General features: G+C 41.8%; 1 protein-coding gene across 1 annotated transcript in view; it reads right to left on the bottom strand.

Moving 5' to 3' along the window:
• mctp1a (multiple C2 domains, transmembrane 1a) overlaps window positions 1-23,765 on the bottom strand; it is a 152,079-nt gene that overhangs the window by 108,670 nt on the left and 19,644 nt on the right. The window lies entirely within an intron of this gene.

Genomic DNA, 23,765 nt, shown 5'->3' with positions numbered 1-23,765 from the left:
TAAAATCTGTGTCCAAATCAATGTTTCTGGACCCCAAATTGTAATAAATGTCTTTTTAATGTCTTGATGAAAAAATGAAAACATTGCGAAAAGGTAGAGAGAAAATCTGTAATTAATAATAATATAAAAAAAAGAAAAAAGAAAATGAAATACACTGCATGGAGCAGATGTCGGTCAGGTGAGGTTAGAAAAACTGACACATACTAGTGAAGTCTGGACCTTTTGTCTACTCTTTGAGTGTTTGTTTGCTTGAGGGCATGGATCTAGATCCTGTGTGGGCAAAAAAACATAAGATTCTAGCTGAATGTTGCTCCGCAACGACAAAAAAAAAGAAAAAAGAAAGAAAACATGGCATTATTTTTGAGATAAAGCAAACCCTGTTGTTTTCCAGGATTAACATAACAGTGTATAAAGTGAGTGTAAAATAAAAGGTAGACAGAGCCTGGAACACGTCCCAGTCAGAGCTGTGATATTTCACAGGCTAGTATCATGATCTCATTATTTCTCCTTACGGATTCATTTTCAGCCACAGAGCCTCTTAACAAGCTTTGCCTGTGCGGGACATACAGTCATCCATCAAACAGATATCTCACGGTTTCCGGGATGTAAACACAACACCATACACATATGAAACACCTACACACAGACACATTCACACATTTTGCTTATGCACAGGGAAACACACACACCACATAAACAGGCACAACAAATAAGACATAGCTAGGCAGGACCCATTAGTTTTAATGCCATCACACTGATTAAAAAAATAAAACACTTAATAATACTAACCCTGTACTTTGCCATTTCCTCCGCTCGCCTCTTGAATCACCTGCTGACTAAATCACGCACAGGCACATTAATGTATGAACACACACACAGTGCATAAACACTTGAGAACACAGACAAAAGGAAGGAAGGCTCTTGAGGTCTGTCAGTGAAGCCTGAATTGCTGGAAACGTATCTTTCATGTACTCGATCTAATTATAGGACATATGGGGGAGGCAAATAGAGGAGAAGAAGAGATTCAGGCTGAGGTTGTTTCCAGCTGTATGATATAGTACACTACAGTATATTTCTCCCTCCTGAACCTCCTGACACTGGGAAAGTTTCTACAGAGGTGAAGTAACAGTGTGATGTCTACTATGAAAGACGCAGAGCCACTTTTAGTTCTTTTAGGCTCTTTTGCTTGTGTATTTTGAAAATAACTCACAGCCAGCAAAACCATGGCATAGAAAAATGTCCTTACATGAACTAGAAGCAGCACTCCTGGTTACAGTAACTTTACAGGACATATATAATTCTTAATAAATTGAAAACTTAAAGAAAATGAAGGAACAATTCTAGAAAATCTAAACATTGTGAGTATCACTGATGTTGTGATGTGACTATAGTCTTTATATTTAAAAAAAAAAAGTGCTTTTAATCTACCACCTAAAATCTGAACTCAAAAATAAATGTTGGGCATTTAAAAGCCACACATTTCTGATTTGGCCTCATTTCCATTTAGCCAGCCTTGGTCACAGATAGTAAAGGAGTGTGTCAGCAGCTCATAACACTCCTCAATTCATCAATGACAACTGAATAATCATCATTCTCCACTGCCTCTTTGTATCAGAATCGTCTTCTCGCTGCAGCTCTCCTTTACTCTCCTATTATGTTCTCTTTCTCTCCCTCTCAGCAAGACGATGAAGACAGTGTCACGATCGTCACGAAACCACATCTCCACGGCCATTTCTGGGACTCAATATCATATTAGTTGAAATATTAGAATGATATCATAGTTTTTGTGCATACTGATGAGACGGATAAATATGCACATATTTCTCTTTCTCATCACACACTGCTGGTCGCAAAGCCCTGAGAAGTGTTCCCCATTAATCTTTCCCAGCCAAATAATCTGCTCCATTAAATACCACTATCTCAGGGCCATTACTTTTCTCCTCTTCTCTCCTCACTGTGTGCAGCCAGGTGATGTGTAATGTGACAGATCACAGAGCCGGTGCAGGGCTCAGGCAGGTAGACAACCAGCAGCCACTCGGCTAAATAATGAGGTCTCTTTGGTGAGTTCTCTTCTTAATAACAGTCTAGAGGTACGCTGCATGAAGAGCAAGCGTCTTCACTTTCTCCTATAGCAACACAGTTGAACCTGCTCTCAGACTGGGGTAATTAGTCTCCGGATGCAGCAGGTATAAATGTCCTGCTGATAACAGCTGAAACACTTACCCATGTGTTTGAGTAGGTGACAGTTAGAAGCCAAATCAAGTAGATGAGTCAACAGTGAAACACTCTCATTCAGCCAACGTGCTCATGTCGGTCCCAACATCAAACAACACTCCGCGCTACCTAATATCGACCAAACTTCACATCAGAAATACTGAATACTGCATCTGTCAATGGGATAAAAAAAATAATAATGTTGTATCAGCATGCAGTGCAGACATCCTTGTTTACTCATTAAACTCACATTAAACTCAGAATGCCACGACTTTCCCATAAGAGAGATGCTGCTTTTAAATGATTTCTACTTCTCCCATTCTATTATCCTGACGTGTAAAGACAGTTTAACAGCCTGAATGGTGATCACACATTCTATCAATTGTTCCATTTGTTCCACAAAAGAGAAGCCCAGTGAGGGAGAGCCAGGGTCACCCAGATGGAAAGCAATGAGGTGATTAAAAAGTACACTGACAAGGTGAATGAGCAATCCAATGTCAGTTCAAGAAAGAGTTCCAGTTGACAGATGAAATCCATAACCTTCTGCACATTGTTCCTGAGGGGACTTGAAATGAAGCTTTAACTACGACTTAATATGACAACTTTCACTGCCCTTTCAGCTGGAAAGATGGGCTGCTGTCCAGAGTAAAAAGAGGCACACGGACAAAAGTTCAACCATGGTACTTGTGTCGGTCTCATCATCTAACAAATCAAACAGTCCCCATGCAAATGGAAAAATAAGACATCTTTATATGCTTCCATGAAAATAAACATCATTGCACTGCATCCACAGCTACATACTCTGTCTCATCCACCTCCAGCAGTTCTGTATTCTGTCTAGACCTGACAAATTATCATAATTATACACTCCACTATTACTCATTGCTTTCAGAACAATACAGCTTCCACATGAGACAAACACAGCATTAGACAGGCTTTTAATGAATCTAGAATATAATCCTGCGATTTACTTTTACACCTAGCCTCAGTCAGCCTAAAGTGATTCCACTGCTGTAACTGATGCTTTTAATACAATACTGTCAGCATGTTCAGGTTTTAGTACAGGTTGCATATAATTTGAGCAACGCAGATGTCTTTAACTTAGATTAAAAACTAAAAACTCTGACTCGGCAAAACCAATCCCCCTATTCACCTGCAGATCTTCATCCGAATCGGGCAACTACAGCTCTCCCTGTCTTCAGTCGTGGAGGGATTCAAGGTGGCAAAATGCTGAGTCTTGTAAAGACTAAGAGACTCCGTCAAGGACCTGGTGAAGCAAGGTGTCACATCAAGATCTGGGCACAAGTGGGCAGCCAACCCAGCCATAGAGCAGGCAGTGAGTTCTCTGAAGCTGCGAGACATCATCGGCAACACAATCAAAAACAATATTGGTGGCACCACAGCAATTATAATGTGCTTCCGTCTCTTGACACACTAGAGCATGAGAGATGCAAGAAGAGGCTAGATGGCACAACTTGAAGAAGGCTATCACCCTACTTCATCGGGGCGAGAGCCAGGCCTTTTATAAACAAAGAGAAACCAAAGCCCAGTGCAAACTGCCAGCTCCTAGAAGATGGGGGTCAACCTGGGAAGCAGACTGCAGTTCCCAAGGATAGTGTGCACAACTCTACATCCAAAGACCAGAAAATCATTCTGCTTGAGCTTAAAAGTGCCATGGGAGGAGAGATGTAAAGAGGCCCATGAGAGGACCTCCTTGAAGTACCAGCCCTCAATCACTTGGCTTTCCAGACAGCCTGGAAGAAAGGAGCAAGAAATAAGTAGGAGGAGCAGAAAGTAGTGGAGTAGGCAAGAGGAGGGAAGCTGGAAGCCAGGAGCCCATGAGCAGCCCACCACCTGGAGAGTGTTGAAACACTACAAGTTGGGTACCACCTGAAGACAACCAATCCCTCCATTGACTTGCAGTTGAACAATTATCAGGTTATTGTCTTCCAGAGGATTACCCTCCATTCATTACATGCATCCATCCATGACCACAATCGATGGCTCCTCATATCTCAGTGATACAGAAGAACTACTTCCTAAGAGATGAATGAGCACCCAAAGGGCTCGTCATTAAATAATAGCTCTTCTGTGCTTGTCATTAAACTGCCAAACATTAATCTCTCTTTTTTTAAGAACAAGCAGCAGGCATTAATCTGGCAGATGCAAGGCCCATTGTGTCGAGCACAATAAATAATGAGAAAAGGAGAATTACTGTAGATAGCTTTGAGTGACTAAACAGTAAGAACAAAGTGAAAATACATTTTTAAAAAAGTTATTTTTAACAAAGATGGGCAATCATATCCTGCAGTGACACATCTTGATGTGATGGACAACACTCACAGTACGGTCTCTCATCAGTCTGTGGTCAGAGGCAGTTTTGGTCCATACTGAAAGGACCTAAATGTGTACTGTATGTGGAGCCTGTCGGTGCACATGCATTAGTGTTTGGGCACAAAAACAAGGAGACAGAGGATCAACTGAGGACAGAAGTCTCTGAGCTGACTTGCGTTCCCTAGCCGTCTCCTTTGACATCCCGGACAGCACAGCAGGAATGCTGCATACATTCCTGTCAGAGCACATTAGGACATCCCCAGAGCTTTCCATGCCCCAGGGACAACGTTGAGCTTACTGCTGGTTGAGAAAACATGGAGTTGCTCATTACCTTAAAACACAATGCTGCAACTCTAATAACATGTTTAACTAAATGCTACAATAAGTGAAATTGTGAAAAAAAGAGATATAGAATGGGATCATGCACAATACAGTCCCTAAAGTCATTGTGATCATAATAACGTGAAATAAAGCACAAGTAGCCTAATATTATGTTGTTTTGTGCTACATTTGCAGTTTTACGCTCAAAGAAAGAGCTTAACAGGGACAGGAGAGAGGAAACCATTAAGGATTAACAAGGCTGAAGACTTGTCTGAATTCATTAAAATTATCCACCCAGTGAACATAAGTATGCAGTAAATGTGTGTATGTACCATTATGTAATATGTTCCCTTTACTGTACTTCACAGCAATGCTATGGTGAATGAGGGAACATCGTGGTTACACTTCAGAGCCTGCTCCTGTCAAAAAAGCCTGGATAGAGCAGAGAGAGGGGAAGAGACAGTGGAGTCTAAGAGAGAAATAACGATGAACAGAGAACAAGAGATGAAACAGTAGGAAGTGAAAACATCATCTCTTTTGTACAGTTGCTCTTCAAGGACCACACTTAGTCACCACACTCACCACAAAGGAGCAGCGCCTCATAACGACTCCACACACTGCTCTTTCTAACAGCTGAGAGATTATCATCACACCACTCATCATGGTGGTCACCCTTAATGTTACCGCAGATGCCCTCTGAGTGTGACTGTAATCTATAGCTCTGACCTCCGTACCCGTGATAATAACCCAGTTTCCATTCTTCCTGCCAGCTGTATCAAGACCAATCCAGTTACACCAGATGTCAGGGCTGAGCTGCCTGGCTGGCCCACTTTGGTTTATGGTGAAACTGGTAGTCAACAGATAAACACTGTGTCATATACAGGAGGAGACCAGGAGAGGGGAGAGCTTCTTTCATGGTAAATCCCATGGTAAGCAAGATTAAGTTGTACTGTGTGTGTGTGTGTGTGTGTGTGTGTGTGTGTGTGTGTGTGTGTGTGTGTGTGTGTGTGTGTGTGTGTGTGTGTGTGTGTGTGTGTGTGTATGTTTGACTACTACCTCACACAGTCTATGGTAAGCTCTTGCTTCCTTACACTTGAGCAGCTTGCAGCCTGGCAGACAATGTTTAATTTTTGTTTCTGGGGTGTTTTGTTTTGTTTGCTGAAACTGAGCTTAATGACTCATAAGCTACCTCAATCAAAGAAATTTTTATGGTTTTTAATGTCCTGGGAGATTACATTTTTTGCTCACATCCTGTCACATCTGTCAGCTCAGGCAACATGAGCGTGACAGCTTCTGAGGTTTAGTTACAGCACCTAGGTTTTTTGATTATATGGACCTAGTTTTCTTGTGTGGCAGAAATAGAGGAGCCCTTTTTCCTCAGGGCTCGACAAAAAGGACTGCCTGACAAGTGAAATGCCGTGTCTGGCTGGTAAATCTAGCAACTCCCTTGCCTGATCGGCGAATACTAAAAAAGAAATAAACACATCTTTTTTTTGTCTGCCGCTGTTGATGGAAGGAGCTAAGGAGTGAGACATCTCACTCCTCTCTCATCTCTGTTGAGAGTTGCATGTGCACAGTACAGATCAGGCACTTGCAAGTTAATGATGGCGGGTAAAGACATTTATGACCTGAAGTGCAAGCGAACACTCAGTTATCCTTGAAGTTACGAGCTGGATAAGGGATCCTTTTGTGTTGATCACAGATGTGATAACCAGCAGCCCGATTCACATTAGAATTTCACACTTCCCTGTCATTGACAGCACGACTCGAGCACCAATTAACCCCATCAATCTTGACCTGTCATAGCTTACACATCAACATCTAACTGTGTTACTGTAAAGATGGCTCGTTGTACCTCTCGGGGAGCATCTACAAACAGAAAATGACATTTTCAACACATCAACACAAAGTGCTAAATGTGTCAATACCACATCTCGCACGTACAGCAACATCTGTCTGTGATACATTCTGCTGAGAGGTAACAGTTGCTTTCAGAACATATGAAACATGATTTTGCCTGAAATTCAGTACAGGTTAGTGCGAGAGAATCAGGTACTCTTATCTGCTGCATCTGACAGCCACTCTCCATAAATAATGAAAAGGAAAGATCTTCCGCTGACAGAGAAATACAGAGGCGGAGGTGGTGGGAGGAGGTGAAACAAGAGCAAGGGGAGGGGGGGTGCAAAGTGAGCCAGTAAAGGTAGATAACATTTAAGAGAGAAAGGAAAAGTCAGGGAGAAATATGAGGTGTGCATTCATGAACGGGGAGGAGCAGAAAGTTGTAAAGATGTATGTGGAGAACTAGACAGAGAGGTTTTGACAGCATGAAAGGTGAGGACATTAGAGAGTAGGAGTTGTGGAGGGGGGAAGTTGACGACAGGTAGATAGACAGACATAAGAACAGAGAGACATTAAGCCTTTTTGTACACAAAAATGAGATCGGAAAACAGGAAAGATCTCTCACACGACAAGCATATTGACAAACTGCAGAGCATTCGCAGGTTTTTCCCGTTTGCCTATCACCACTGAATTCGGTGCGGCAACAAACTGAGCTGGGAGCGTCGAGTGTTGCTGACATCGCAGACAGACAAGCTGGCCGCCCTGCTGCCAACCCAACCTGTCAACCGACCCGAAGCGAGTCAATGCCAGTCTGAGATCACGCTGACATGCCTTACAAACAGACAAACAGTGCAGCTTCTAACAGAGCCGAGCATATCCACCAGGAACATGTTGATCCAGGCCTCCATTTGCTTGCTCAGCAACTTTAGGCAGAACAGAACAAAACCCAAAAAGATTGCTGATGCGCTTTTTTCGAGGCATCATCATCTTCCACCCACCACAACGCTTCACATTTTCTAAGCATCCACAGAACAGCAACACTTTCTGGATTCCTTTGAAAATAACTTGTCCTACCTGCAGATTCAGATTTTGCCCAATTACGATTTTCTTTCTAACTATAATTGACAGCGTGCACACATTTTTCTTTCACTTTTCCTTAATGGAAAAATTCAGTCGTACATTGATGTTCATGATTAAAACCTTGACTTTTAAAAAACTTACATTTTCTTTAAAACATCATCAGGTTACAGGACCTTCTGTCACTTTCAATCAAACAAATCTTTAATTAAAGTGCTTTATTACTTGGCAGGGCTTTGTGGTACAAATAAATCTAACTGAAAATGAACTGCAATATATCCAACTTTATCTAACATGTTGTATACTTTAATGAGTGGCCTGATGGTGAAATGGTCAAACGGAATTTCAGATCTATTGATTAGCATTTACACAATGTATACAGGTATGTCCAGGACTCTTATTGTGTAAGGTAAGAAAAGGGAGTCTGCAAACATGCTGTATAGGAAAAGTTAGCGAGATAGGAAGTCGACTGGTCTGCTTCACACACAGCGGAGCCTCCGTGTCGTTATTTTACATTACCCTCAAAGTATAGGTGCAATTCAGAACTCAATGTGTTGCGAGCTTTGCACTGTTAGCTTTAATAAAGCAAACTATGAGTGCTAGCGGCACAGCTAACTGATCTTAGTTAACAAACAGCTACGGTTAGCACCAGTTAGCACCAGTTTAGTTTACTTTAGTAGTAAGTAGTATTTTCTCCATGAAATATGATCCAGTTTCAGAAAATCAGTGAATGAAGTTATAAAGTTGTTTGTACACCTGATAATGATGTGTTACTGTGCAATAATATGTGAGGCCCTGTCGTTTTTACAACGATTGTTATGATCTGATAATGAGTAAAGTGAGAAGTGAGATCTGATCACTTGAGTGGTCACTTGAGACCCATGTGGAGACTCATTTTAATGCCAGGTGTGAACCAACAGCCCAGTTGTCTCCCAAGATGCATGTTAATTCCAGGTGTAAACAACCTCTTAACAACATCCTTGTAAACATCGTTGCTAATGCATTATTAATTCTAATCTTGAAATGTTGAATGCTGTCCCTCATTAATTGCTCTAATTGTATCTCTAATTGTATCTTTAATTATGCATACAAGAAAATGCATGTCAAAAGTTAAGAGTCAGACCACTCAGCACTGAATCGATTTTCGTATTATCCTCGTGACCGCAGCAACACACATATTTTTCATGATGATGCTGATCTATACATTTAGTTGTAATATGGACTAATACCAGGGCCATAGTTTAACAAGCCCCTAACTGGACATGCAACAGGAAGACATTAATCACAAAATGAAAACCACTTAGAATAATGAGAATTCATTTGCCTGGACTAATTTACTGGAATGAACTCCAATGCATGTTTCGATGAAAACGAACCTGTGCTTTACCATCTGAATATAAATATGTCTCCATAACATACTGTAAATTATTACCAACAGGTCCTCCCTTAGATTAAAAAACAGGTCTGTTTTTTTCATCATGCTTGAATCACGCTTATGTCGTATATGTGGATGCCCCTGTGATTCACCCTGTTATGCCTCATCTGCTGAATATGATTAATAACACCTGTTTATGGGCCACTTATTGCATACTGAAGATTATAAATAGCTTGAAACCTTCACAGAAAATGAACCGTTACTCTGATATATACTGTACACTTCATGTTGTGTGAAGAAGCACCAGTGCCAGCATGCCTAACATTTAACAATGATTTTTCCACAACTCCTTACATTTACTACCACTACTGCCTCATATTCTTGTGAGATAGTTTTCAAAATGTATACTCAAAGATGTTTGAAAATAAAAAGGCTATTATAATCTCATTTTATGCACTCCTGTGTGTTACAGTTCCCCTGTGAATAATCTAAACTCCCACTATACTGAAAAAAGCCTGCAGAGCCAGGAGATGTATTAACATTTTTCGTCTTGTCTTATGCTCCACCATATCCCAAACACACATACTGATGAGACAGAAGAGAGACGCTGTCCATCATTTTTCTCAGTTCTGACTTTATTGGAAGGCTTTTCCCCTTTTCCTTCCAGTGTGGAGTTCCTTCTGGACTGTGGAGGTTGTAGGCTGCCATGTGCTATGAGATTGACTGTGTGACAAGGCACGGCCTCTCATCAGTACTGACTCCGAATGAGAAGCACACCTTCCCTCACCGTCTGAGTCGTGATGCTGGAGTATAGATCTGGTCTCAACAGCATCTGTTTAGATACTACTCTGTACACTGCATAAATGCAGCACTTTTTTATATTTTAGTTACATTTTTAAATCCATATTCATAAACAAAAAGGGTGATGTGAATCCTCCATATACTGTAGGGGTAATTCTTGAGAAGCAATAGCATGCTGTATAAAAGAATCAGTGGGAGCTGCAGTTGAAGGATGATGAATAGTGCTTGGAGCTACACCTTTTGTATGTGATCCAGCACCAACTGTTTTGTAAAAGGTTAGGAACACTGACTAGCTGGACTGGCATCACTCTGGGCGTCTATTTGGCTACTGAGGATTTACAGGAAATATTTCTTTGTGGACTGATGGACCTATAAGCACGTCACATTTGATTGTGACAAAGAATGATGCTGCAGGTCTGCAATGCCTGAAAATTGAACACCCATTTCAATACATCGTGATTTTCACTACATTAAATCAATGTCGTGAAGATCTGATCAAAGAGTGTGTTACCACCCCCTCACCTGCAAACAATCCAACTGGCGGAATGACAAGAGTGTGTACCTTGTACACCACTACATTTGCTAAAAAATGCTATGACTGAGAGGTTAGGAGAAATGTAGGAGTAGATGGTATCACTGCAGTGAGAACATGATGGATGTGAAGCGAGGAGATGAAAAGAAACAGAAATTGGGAAAGGCGGAACAGCAGTGGGTAAAGCAGAGAAACGGAGTAAATCAAACTGATTCATACAAACACTGCACAGGACTGGGAGACATTCTTAATCAGATCGGACTGTGCAGTCCATTGAGCAAGTTTCAGCGGTGAAATGCAGCAGGTTTTTTGGCCCCATATGAAAAGTGCATGAATAACCTAGGTGCCAAGGCGCTGCTGAGCAATATCCTCTTACATAAGAATCCCCCATGTATCTCTGTTGCATAAAGAGGAAGGAGGTTGCAGCTATTCTTTACCCCCCAAGATAATACAGATCGTGACAATGATCAGTATTATTAACACTTAGAAAAGAGCATCTTCTAAGCAATCTGCTATCTTAAATGTCTGGCATTAAAGGAGCCTGTGAAGCATGCTACCTGTTTTCACCATGGGCTACCACGAAATCAGGCAACCAACCAACTAAAGTGTGCAACTGCAGGTAATCTATCACATCACTGAAGAGAAAGCCTCTTCCTCTCCAGGTCTCCCCTGCTGGGGCACTTACACCAGCCAAACGCTGCAAATGCTTTGGCTGTTCCTGAACTGCACTCGGCACACTGACAGGCAATCAGTCACAGTTTGGAAGTTCTTATAAAATTCTGAAACTCAATTTGGGAGCCAAAACAGCATAAGTGGCTGATGAATGTTGTAATCTAGCTGCCTAAATTGGTTGGTTATACACATAGTTTGTTTCCAGCTGAGTTTTTCACTATTATTAAATGAATGAAAGACTCCAAGACATACTCCACACTGTGAGGATGCTGATACTAAAAACTCCAATCTACACTAAGAGGAGCCTGTATGTAATGAGTATTTATAATGTAGAGCAACAGAAGATAATCTTCCTAATTCAGCTCCTTTATCATAATCTCGATCACCGCAAACCTTAAACACCCCTCCAGTCACCTTTCCTTCCTAACCGTCAACGTTCTCTCTCAATGTTTTGCAATGTTCTGTTGGGAAACCTCAGGTCCTGGCATTCATGTTGATGCCAGTTGACACACACCACCTATCCAAACACAGTTGTGGACAAAGTACACCCTTCTCATGGTGATGGCAACTCCCAAATGGACCCAATGGCAGTGCCCCCAGCAGGATAATCCTTACACACCACAAAAACTGCTCAGAAAACAGATTCACAGGAACACAGGAACACAACAAGGAGTCCAAAGAGTTGACTGGGCCTTCAAATTCCCCAGATCCCAATCTGATTGAGCAACTGTGGGGATGTACTAGAACAAGTCCAATTCATGGAGGTCCCATCCCCCAACATACAGGACCCAAAGGATAAACTACCATTGTGCCAGAAACAATAGGACACCCCCAGAGGACTTATGACCATGCCTTGACAAGCTGTTTTGGTTGCACAAGGAGAATCGGCACAATATCAAATAGGTGGTTTTAATGTGGTGGCTGATCGGCGTATATCTTCTGTTGTTGGCTTTTATGTGTACTTGGTTCATTTCTGTTATCACAGGATGTGCAATATCAAGTAAAGATAAAGCTGATGGCGAGTCCCATGTGGATTCTTGGACACTGTTTCATAGTGTCACACAAATGAAGCACTTCAAGCACCGACAGAGCGCAGCAGGCAGGGGAGGACGGAAACATAATCATCACATTGTGCCCCTGTGGTGATACAGTTTATTTAGGGCCATTATGAATCTCCTGTTTTGAACCTGTTTTAGGGAGGGCTGATAATATTACCGTCATATTGCGAATATTGCAAGAAAAAGTCACGGCACGGCAAAGAGCAACATTTAAAAGTGGAGTGGAGCTGATCTTGGATCTGCTGTTAAGCCAGAAGCAGAATTTTGAGTTGTCTTTCTTTTTATGGTAATTAACTGTTTTGGGGTTGTGGGGAAATAAAACAGACTATTTATCAAGTGGATTGATCTCTGGGACGAGGCATACACTCACACCCACAATATTGATCTGAGTTGTCGTCTATTTGGTGTTGCAGTGATGGTTTATGTCTGTTTCTTTGTGCTTTATTGTTTTGTGGCTTGATGGATCTATCATTTTATAATTCATGTATTTTTTTCATATCACAATATATATTGTTGAAAAGAATATTATTGCAATGGTATCAGGAAAAAAAAATCAGGAATACAGTCCTGATTTTACTGGAGCACACGGATTAAGTCAACAAAGTCTATTAAATGACTAACGTTCCGAAGGTTCCTAAGTTTCCTCATACTATATGCCCTACTCCTAGAGCATCAGCCCGTCAGCTCCATGTGAAGCGGGTGAAGCTCCTTCTTTAAAAATATTGCAGTTTGCACATTGTCAGTTTTTTTCCAATATCTTGCAGCCCTAACATAAGCACAATACAATACATACAACTCCCATAACAAAATGAATGATTCAGTCAAACCTCAGAGACACAACATTATACATATGCTGCACTTACTTCTAAAAACACATTAGTCTGTCCCAGGAGAAGATCATACTTTGCATTATGCATGTACTGCACTGCAATGCGAGCACTAACAAGAACTGCCTTTCAGGAATTCTGGCTCAAGTTGGCACTTTTCTCGCCCTCATTTCTCAGAAGGTAGTCGAAATATTTGATTCTTTAGAGATGAGAGACATTTTGAGGAGTGATGTGAAAATGACTAGGTTTTCTCAAATTATTTTTTTCTATGAGCTGGTCTTGAATTGTACCCAAACAATCCTAGAGTGTCTGAAGACACCCTGCAGCGATTGTCTGATGCAAGGTACATCAGTGGAGAGTCACTCATCTTCTCAGCAGACCACTCCACTTCACCCTGGTCAAGCTTAGCTCTTAGCTCTAGTTCACTTGCTGTAGTCTTCTCTTTCTCTCCTCTTCCATGTCTTCTCTGTTACCTTGCCTAAATCTTCCCTTTTGCTTGTTATCATTTTCCTCCGCATCTCTTTCTTTCCTATCCCCCGTCTTGCCTATTTTGCTCTCATTCAGAGCACGTTCAGCGTCCAGTCCTTGAGATAGGAATTAAGGGAGCAAGACTGCGGCTGGGGAGACAGTCAAAGGGTGTGGACCAGGGACATGTGTCGTGGGTGGGATGAGGAGGGGCGGGGGGGGGCAGCACATAATCCTTCTGTCCTCAGCCAGGGGAAAGCTCTCCCACAAATGTTTCAATCTATTCTGCTTCTTTTCTAAACCCGCTATCTGGTCAAGACGGAAGCACAAGGGGGACGATATCTGACTTCAGCTGTGCATCAATTCTTACATTTCTAAATCTTCATCTATCTTTCTCACACTCACGTTTTATATCCCTGTGTTTTCTTTCTGTACATCTCTCTCTCTCTCTCTCTTGTTTTCTCCCTGTCTTCCTGGAGTCCCAGCAACAGTCCCATGTCATGTCATACTAGCAGCAAGATCAGGTTCCACACTATTGGAAACTGGACACGACACACCCACTGCACCTCCACTGATCCCCCGCCACACACACACAAACACACACAATAACACCTGCAAATAGATTAAAGATGCCCAGCTCCTTCTATTGACAGCACTGAGTGCAAATCACCACGTAAACAAAGCAGGTACTCAGGTTTTATGAAAATACTGTATGAAAATCTGTTCCGCATGCAAATGTGTGAACGTGCTCAAGTGATGGAAATATGTTGCGGGTTTACGGCACGTTTTAATCCCTTCATCACCTCACTCAATTGTCTCAAATCCTCCAGAATGGAATACACTTGGAGGAAAAGAGCGCTCACAAACAGCCGCTCTTTGCCTTGACACTCAATACAACAACATGCAGAAGAAGCAGAAACACATCAGCCTGCAGACATGAGTAGCCTACAAAAAGAGAAACAGTAGAGAGCCAGACAAACAGCATTGTGTACATATGTGTGCTGCTTTGTGTGTGTGTGTGTGGTGTGTATACCTACAGTGAGGCTTCGTCCCGCAGCTGAGAGAGGCAGCGCAAACATCCAGACACTGAACACGCTCCACTGTACTACTGCTGCTGCTGCTGCTGCTGGCTTACTCTCCTATGCGAGAGACACACACACACACACCAGCTCACTCAGCACCTTGCTCACACACACACAGCAAAGGGCAACCAGCTGTGAGGTTCTTGCATACCCCACAAGCAGTCGCTCAGCCTCACAACTGTGCAGACTGCTGTCTCTCTCTCTCTCTCTCTCTCTCTCTCTCCCTCTCTCTCCCTCTCCCCCTCACTTTCCCTCTCATGCTGTCACTCACAGACACACAACTGCGCCGAGGTGCTCACTGTGGATCGACTAATCTGCTCGAATGGAACGAAATCAAAAAAAGTTAACAGGGCCACAGCCAGGAAACTGGCTACCAGCTGCTGCCCCAAACATCTGCAGATGTTTACCCAGCTAGTGAGCTGGTTTTATCCCCAACAATCCTCACAGCTGGACATTTGATTTGGAAGATTACATATCCGCTTTTATTGAACAATGTATCAAAGAGACTGTGATGGAAAGTACTAAGAGAGAGAGGCAGCAGGGAAAATGAGGTGAAAGGGGAGATGAATTACTGAGATGAAGAAAGAATCGATATCCGAAGGATGTCAGCAGCGGTAGCACTAATAAAGGGGACCATGTAGTCTACAAACTGAACATGGTCTGTATTTATGTAGCACTTTTATATCAAACAGTGTCTTGCTCAAGAACACTTCTACCAGGGATCGAACCAGCAACCCAGCCACATAAAGCTGCCAACCTCCTCAAGTTTCTTTTTCATTTTCCATCCCATTCATTTTCATTTACTGTATTTTGGCATTGTAACTTTTTTCAATCCCATACACACTCCACTCACACAAGCTTATCACTCATATTGCCATTTTAGACCTTTTCTCAGCATTGTGTGACCAATTAGGCTTGACTGACATTTCCGTCACTCTCCAGTCCTGTCTTTGATGCAGTGATAGGGTAAGCGATTACTACCCCCACTGTTTGCTGTGCTATGACTGCATCTAATGAGTAAATTAATTGAAAAAAAGAGTCCAAATTAGCTACCATTACTGTATTACTGCAGTTTAAACCTGGGCTGTATGAAAAAATACAATTTTGGATATTGGTTCACCTCAGGTGGTAGTCGCAACACAGTTGCAATGGCTGCAATGTAATCCTTTGGGGCAACTCTGACTGTCAAAGTCAGATCCACTAAAAGTGCTCGTTTTTGCTACTGACAAGCTGAGGTTATTGTTCTAAGTGTCTGACAGCATTACGGAAATGATCCCTACAGAGTTAGACCATGTAACAAAAAAACATAAGTCCCTCTCAGGGAGAAGTCTCGCTCTGACATCTCAGAAGATGACTTGTTGCCTAATCTTGATTGATGAAATCAGCTAAATATTGAGCCATGGCTTTCGAAATAAATTCTTGCTGGCAGTTCTTCTAGGTAAACTCCTTACTTCTTGCTCGATTTCAGAGAGAGACTTTTCCTTAAGCACGACTTGGGCTTCTGTTCACAAAAAGAAAATCTCACTATTTGACAAAAAAATCGATGTAATGTTGTCATCGCAGCCACTGCAGCTGTGTCGCGGCTGCCGGCTGAGGTGATCAACAGGACCCATTCCTAAACAGTTAGTAAGTGTGAATAATTTATACAGCAATATATGTAACCATTGGGCCCAGGTTTAAAAATACCATAATTCCCCTTTAACAAGTGAAACCACGAATAAACAACAAGTCCTTTTCAATCAGCTGAATCGATTCTTTCCAATTCAGCTGCTCGTAATTACAGTCCAAACAGCGGTACATAAACACAGAGTTCAGTGACATTTTCTATTTCACAACACAGCACCATCCACCAACCTGACTGTAGGCTTAATCAACCACAGCAGATGACAACACCAGTGTGGGAGTGCGAGGCTGGATTAGTCATAAAACTCACAACCCTAAGAAACTGCTGATGTTGCACAAAATCCTGTCACCACAAAACATCACGCAATTTTCCTATACTTGCCTCCTATAATATAAACTTCTGCTAAAGTCATCCTTCTTTTCACCGTTTAAAAACTTAATCTACTACTTTCCCTGCTACAGTCTGTTAGAGAGTGAAACGTTGAAAAAGCAATTTAGCTGACTTCTGGTGGTGTGCGACCCCTTCAGACACCGTAACAGACATGTGACTGAAGAGCAGGTAAAACATTGGCAAATTGCAACAATAATTTCTTTATTGCTGAACAATAGAATGGCTGAACCTTCCCTCTGAAACCAATTACCACCAATACTGGAGCCACAGCTTTACTGCTGAGTGGGCCCTTCCCCCACAGGACATGATGAGGTAGTACAGGTTTTTACACTTAGGTGTCCAATGATTTCACTCATGTATTTGTCATACAGACAGTGTACAATTATGTTTTGCACCAGATACAACAAAAAGCTAAGTTCTATCTGTTGTCCCTGGGAACTGTCCAAAAAGAAAAATTGCTTTAATGAGGCTTTTTACTTACACTATTCAGCAACACTGTAAACAGCCGATAAACAAGAAGAGAGATGCACACATGTACATTGGGGGATATTATCATACAAGATGAATGTGCACAATCTGCGTGTGCATATTTCATGTTGAAGACATTCCTGCATCCTTTGCTCTTAACAGTATCAATTATTCTCCTCTTGAGTACATATGTAAGCTGTGAATAATGTAAAAGCCAGTCTCTGCCTCTTAACTTCTTTCTCTCTGTCAGTCCTGTCTGCCATGCTTTTCCGCCCTCTAGCTATTCATATTACTCATACGGAGGGTGCTCCTCGCCATGAGCTATCAGTCCGGAAGAAAAACACGCAGTTCGCCCCTGGAAGAAAATGCGGAAAGGTTCACTTTAGGAGTCAGAAAAAAAGGTGTTTTGGTGAAGTGAAGCATAAAAGAGCTGCTTTAAGATAGTCTGAAAATATATAGCAGCATAGATTGCTGAAAGGTGAGCCAGTGGGAGAAAGAGGAGGAAGAGGGGATGAGATGGCAGATATAGGGAACAACAAACACAACAAAAAACATTTTGACAGCAGCATAGGGTGTAACAATAGAGCAGATATGAAAAAACAGTAAAGACTAGAGTGATACAGGGAAGGGGGGCCGAAAAAAGAAAAAAAACATCTGATAGCACAAACAAAGGAAAGAAAATGCTGGGAGGCTCTCATAACAGGCAGAATATACATCTCTGGCTCTTTCCTGTAACATCTTTCAGATCTCTTTGCATTTAGGAGGTGAAACGGGGCGCTTGCCAGGCCAGACAGGGGGCACGACAGCAGGGAGGTGCCACTCTGCTTCCTGGCACCGACTGCCCTGCAGAGTCACGACAAAACACTGTCAAGGCACAGAAGAGAGGGAGCATGTGTGTGTGTGTGTGTTTGTGTGACTGTGTATCGATGTGTGTGTGTGTGTGTGTGTGTGGGGGGGGGGGGGGGGGGGGGGAGAGAGAGAGAGAGAGAGAGAGAGAGAGAGTGCATGTTCTTATATTACAATAGTCAGACGCCAGGACACGACAGCTGTCCCTTTCATGTGTGTTGCTGCATGAGGCTTGTTCAGCGTTGTCTGTCAGCAGGTCTTATGACTTCAGTTGCTGAGTTCAATCGAAACACAACGCACCTCATCCTTGTAGCCTACAGCACTGCAGAATAAATGAAACTAAAAATCACCCTGATCTCTCAAGAAAAAAAGCAACAACAACAAAATGTGTTCCGATGCCTCAGTGCACTCATTAATAAAGCACATTTTTCCTTAAGCCACAGCGATTCTGACAGGTTTAGAAATGATATAACCAACACCAGTGGCGCTCAGAGAAACATAACTGCATGTACTGTACAATATGTGCATGTGCACATTCAAGTGGCCTATATTTATTTACAGAACATGTGGCGAAGCTACAGCCTGTATAGCCCATGCTTGTGCAAACGCCAAAACCTTCAGGCACTGTTCCTGAGGTGACAAACAAGTGTCTTTACACATACAAATGTACAGTCTAGATGTGAGGTTGTTGTTTTTCTACACACACTCATGCTGGTGCACACATATATATGCGATAAACAAACACACCCATGCCATGTCTCCATCCTTGCCTGAATCTCCTGTGTTGGCATGTCTACACCACCGAACCCTGGAGTGTGCACCATCTGTCTGCTCATTACTCACCACACATCATGGAGCATAAGCACACACACACACACATACACACACGAGTATGCACAGCATAACAGCAGTACAAAACATACTGTATACATGCACACTCAACACGTCAGCCATAAATCCTAAATGACATGAGTGACGGTGCAGCTGACAGAAGCTCTCCATAGCCTCTGCAAGCATCTCCTCTCCCATCATTCTTTTACTACTGCAGTACAGGCTTTATCAGGGCGGGAAGTAGCATGGTGGACTCAGTGAGCAGGCAGACAGATGGGCAGGGAGAGAAGTGGATAAGATAGAAAGATGGCCAGGCAGACAAGCCCACACACAAAAAAAGGCTGTCTTAAGTGTTTCCTCCACAGCCATCGAGAGAGGTGGATCACCACAGCAAGATAAAATTATATATTTCAATCTAGATAACAAAAAAAACAAAACAGAAATGAGCATAAAAACCAGTGCAGCACCAAAGTTGCCCTTTAGTCATTATTAAATATCTAAACGTAAACAATATTGCCACAATCACTTATAGCACAAGAACCAAAACTAGGACCAACCAGGATGGACACCCTGCCGCCACTGCGGTTAATAATCAATTAAGCAAATGTAGCAGCCACCAGGTGTGGGCTCTGCATACAATTACAGAGATCAACCAATCTCTATCCATGCAAGAAACAGGGGAGCTCACCACAGGTCGCTTTGTACAGGTGGCAGACACGTGATGCTCAACCCAACTTCTGCCCCTTTTAATGTTTTGCTGTACTTTCACTCCTCATCAATTCCCTTTCTCTTCTCTTCTCTTCTCTTCTCTTCTCTTCTCTTCTCTTCTCTTCTCTTCTCTTCTTGACTTTACTTGAGAACTATATTCCCTTTTTCTTTCTTCTCATCTCTGTTGTGCATCTGAGGTCTGTGTTTGCTGGCTCGGCTCTTAGGACCAGTGTGCGTGTGTGTGTGTGCGCGCGCGCACGCGCGCGTGTGTGTGTGTGTGTGTGTGAGTCTTGAGTCCTCTGAATGTTCACCCACACACTCATTGTTCATTATGCATCTTTCTCTTAAATCTGTGTACACAGTAGAAATATATGATGACTGTAAATGCCCTGCTGAAAAATAATCACTGAAAAAGGCATGGGTTTGAAAGATGAGCATAGTAGAGATAAAAATATAAGATGATTATACGACAGGGATGTCCGAGCCAACTCCATCTCTTCCTGATAGAATATTTCAACTCGCGGCATCTGACAGTACTCAGGACCAAACCCCCCACCGGTGCTCTGTAGTTCTTAAATTTAAGATCCTGTCACTCATTCAAATAATTTTTAAATATGGTAACAAGAAGCCAAGGACTGCTGTGGCACCACAAAATGAGTCAGTCTCTGGCCCTGAGTGAATGAATAGTGGAGGCACTAAATATTAGAATGATATTGACGTAGAAACTGACGGTAATGTAGGTCAGTCACACAATGGCCGATACTCGATCGGCTTAATATGTCACTGTCGACCCTATATTGATCCAGTGGATCAGATTGGTCGCTGTTTATTCATTTATACATATTTTACCAGCCATGACAGCATTGTGCAGCTACAGTTACAAAATTTTGTAGTTGAGATCAAAATGAAGGCAGAATTCGAGCATGGGCATGATCTGAGCAGGGGCCCGGAGGCAGGGGGTGGCCCCCACATTTTACATCCCTGGCCCACATTCGGATGTATACTAATACCGTATATATTCCTGTAGAGGGAACTACCGCAGAAGTGGTTTTGACTTCTTTGCCTCTATGTCTGTTTGTCTGTCTGCCTGTGGACAGATCTTGACGCTGCGATTGCACCATAAGCATGTTAGATGCAGGCATGATTTAGGCAGACTTAGGCAATTCAAAATAACTCAGTAAAACCAATATAGGACTGTACGTCAAGTCATTCATGTGAGGATATTTAAGATTATCTCCATTCACGATTATCCTGATAATGAAAATTTACCACGATCAACCTATTGTGATCATTTTTAATCGCTACCCGTAATAAAATCTTTTATTGTCCCATCCCTCATGATGTGATCATTTCAAAATAATGAGTTTAGGGCTGTAATTCTATTTCTAAGGTCTAAGACATCTCCTTTTCTTCATGATAACTGGCTTGTAACAGCTGCAATGAAATAAGCCAAAAGTATCAGAGCAGACAGGCCTTAGTAGTGATGTAAAAAACTGCTAGTGGCATTAATTAGAGACACGCTCCAGCAGCACTAATAAAGAGCACGAGGATGTAAAAAAAACCCATCTCAGTAGCCCAGCAGAAGTGAAAACAGAGGCGGCTTCGCAAACGCAAAGGATGGTAGTAGAACAAGGATGGTAGACAAAGGTTGAAACAGAACAGGACAGAATTAAGTAGAAATAATTCAAAAAAGGGAAACACAGCAGAAGTGATTAAATGGAAAGGACAGAGAGTTAGATGAAATGATTTAAACCAGAGGAAGGGGAAAGGGATGCTGCCTGTGATGTACAAAGGGCATAGTCAAGTTAAAAGCTGAGAAGACCCAATGGCTGCCAACAAAGGAGGCACACACTGGGAGCCTGGCCAGGTACAGCGTAGCTCCCACTGGGAGAATCATTGCTTCCCCTGGATCTATACATGGATTCATCTCTCTGCTCTGTTTTCTTTTGTCTTTGCCCATGCCCTCTCTCCCATCCTCCATCCCTCCTTGACTTTGCTTGCTTCATCACTTCGCTACCTCTACTACTGTCACCCTCCTGACTTTGTCGATTACGTGCCCAACCCTCTGTCTGCCCTTTGTCTCCCTTCTCATTTGAGTTGTCAGTATCCTCAGAGAGCCTCTGCTTCAGTCAGATTGCCAATTGCATTCAGCATCTCAAAGACAAATGTGAAGACAAATTAAAAGTAATTGGTCACCCAAATTAGAGGACATAAGTGAAGGAACACTGTGACCTTCTTGTAATTGGTGGAACCGAACCTGTATTTGTCACTCTAAAGCTCCTCAAGTAATTTGAGGCTGGGGTACTGAATAAACACACAATATAATGTATTATATAAACTCTTTTGTGTGAACTGAACGGTAAGTGAACTGAAGTTGAAGCTCAAGTGAACTTTTTTTGTTTGAGTGGGTTGCAGGTGACTGTAATTCAAGCAGCAGCAATAGGCACCGGAGGTCATGACCTCATTAAAACAAAGCTTATTCTGAGTTTCAAATCACAGCAGCTGTCTTGCAGTTGTAAATGTGTCTGTGGCTTGAATGACTCCTAGAACATAACACTGCCAAGTTAAAAAAAAAAAAAAGATTTAGCACAATTATGGAGTCACATTATAATATGGCATAATTTCTAAAATGAATCTCAAAATTAAATGAGGTAGTCCATGAACTAAGTTTACGGCAAATTGCAAATTTTAATGTCTTAGTGGATTCTTTGCCCTGGCTGGACTCTGAATCACACTCTTGATTAGTTTGTCAAGTTCCTGCAAATGCATTGTGACTGAGCTTTGCACATGAACTCAGCTCATCCACCAATGTTGTACACTCCAGACTTTTCTAATGGAAAACTACTAACGCTGCAGTGTTTAACTGGAGCAGCAACTGTGATGTGTACATCAAATGCCTTTCCTGTCTTTATTGTATGATTCATCAGCTATAATAATTAACTTAAGTTCAATTCAGAGTATGTGAAAACTAGCTAGCCAAGCAAGCAGAGGAGTTGACATAGTTAGCCAAAGGTACCGGAAAAATGGTTAAATGGTTAAATAACTTCCAGTATGAAATGAATTTAAATAGACACATAGGCTAAATGGTGGTGTTGATGGAGGGGCACTTGGGTGGATCGGACTGGGCTGTGGATGTACATTTTATACAGCTGTACGACCTTAAAATAATATCAGGCTATATTGTGGTACACTTTATAGTATATAACAATATTTTTTTAAATCTCCCTAAGAGCACTTCATAAATGCATGGATTGGTCGACAAAATCAAAATATCACAATATTTTTGATCGAATATCTCGATATTGTTATTGCAACAAAATTGTAGAGATGACTATTGGTGCTGCCACAAAATATTAACACAATGAGATTTTTGATAAATAATCATCAGTAATGTAGACATAGTGATTAAGTGGATGGAGGCAAGTATTAGAACAAGGAGAACGGTCTGGTAAGTTGAGAAAATTGCATCACCTTACTGTAATGCAGCCTTTAAAACCAAAGACAACATTAACCCACTGACATTTATGCGATCGCAGCTCTTGTTACTTATCGGATTACCAAAGCTCAGACGGACATGAACCTTTACCTGCTAACTTATCAGTACTAACAATGAGACAGCTAGACAGCAGAAAGAATCCAGGTTCACTGATGAAAAAGGTAAAACTGCCACACTGTACATAGACTTTCAAGAAGGGACATCAACTATGAGTCTCAGGGAGAACTGAGGAAAGAACCATTCAATCAGCAAGCCTGATTGAAACAAGGCATTCCTACTGTCGAAATGACATCTTGTGCATAGTAATAGCTGTTGAGGATCAAGGGCTCTGTAACATAACACATTGTATTGTAGTAATATGACTTCTTAGAAATATAATTAAAATATTTATAACCACCGACTATACCATACGCTACAGTATGACTAAATTATTCAGGACACTCCTGTGTTTCTATTTGAGGTAATCACATTGACAAAAATAATTTATTAAACGAAAACAGTAATACCTCCACCTACTTTACTGTGGGTGCAATATATTACTGTCTACTGGCCTACTGTCATTGGGGAGGACGATATCTGACTCGTATTTGAGGATTTCTTCCCGTGTAAATGTGGGAACTGACTGTGAGGGACTGACGTTTAGTTTTTGTTGTCAGCTATGGACCTCCACTAAAGCTGCACTGGAAATAGCCTCTGGGTGGCATCACATTGTCTATATTTGCAACAGACACCAAAATATTTGCAGGTTATCCACGAAAACAGAAATAAACACTGCCAAACAGATATAGACACAGAAATGCAGATT

Source organism: Pagrus major, chromosome 5 (genome assembly GCF_040436345.1).
Source record: "Pagrus major chromosome 5, Pma_NU_1.0".
In the NCBI taxonomy this organism is placed as follows: Eukaryota; Metazoa; Chordata; class Actinopteri; order Spariformes; family Sparidae; genus Pagrus; species Pagrus major.
Note: the sequence above shows the minus strand (reverse complement) of the source record. Positions and strands in the feature narration are given on the sequence as shown.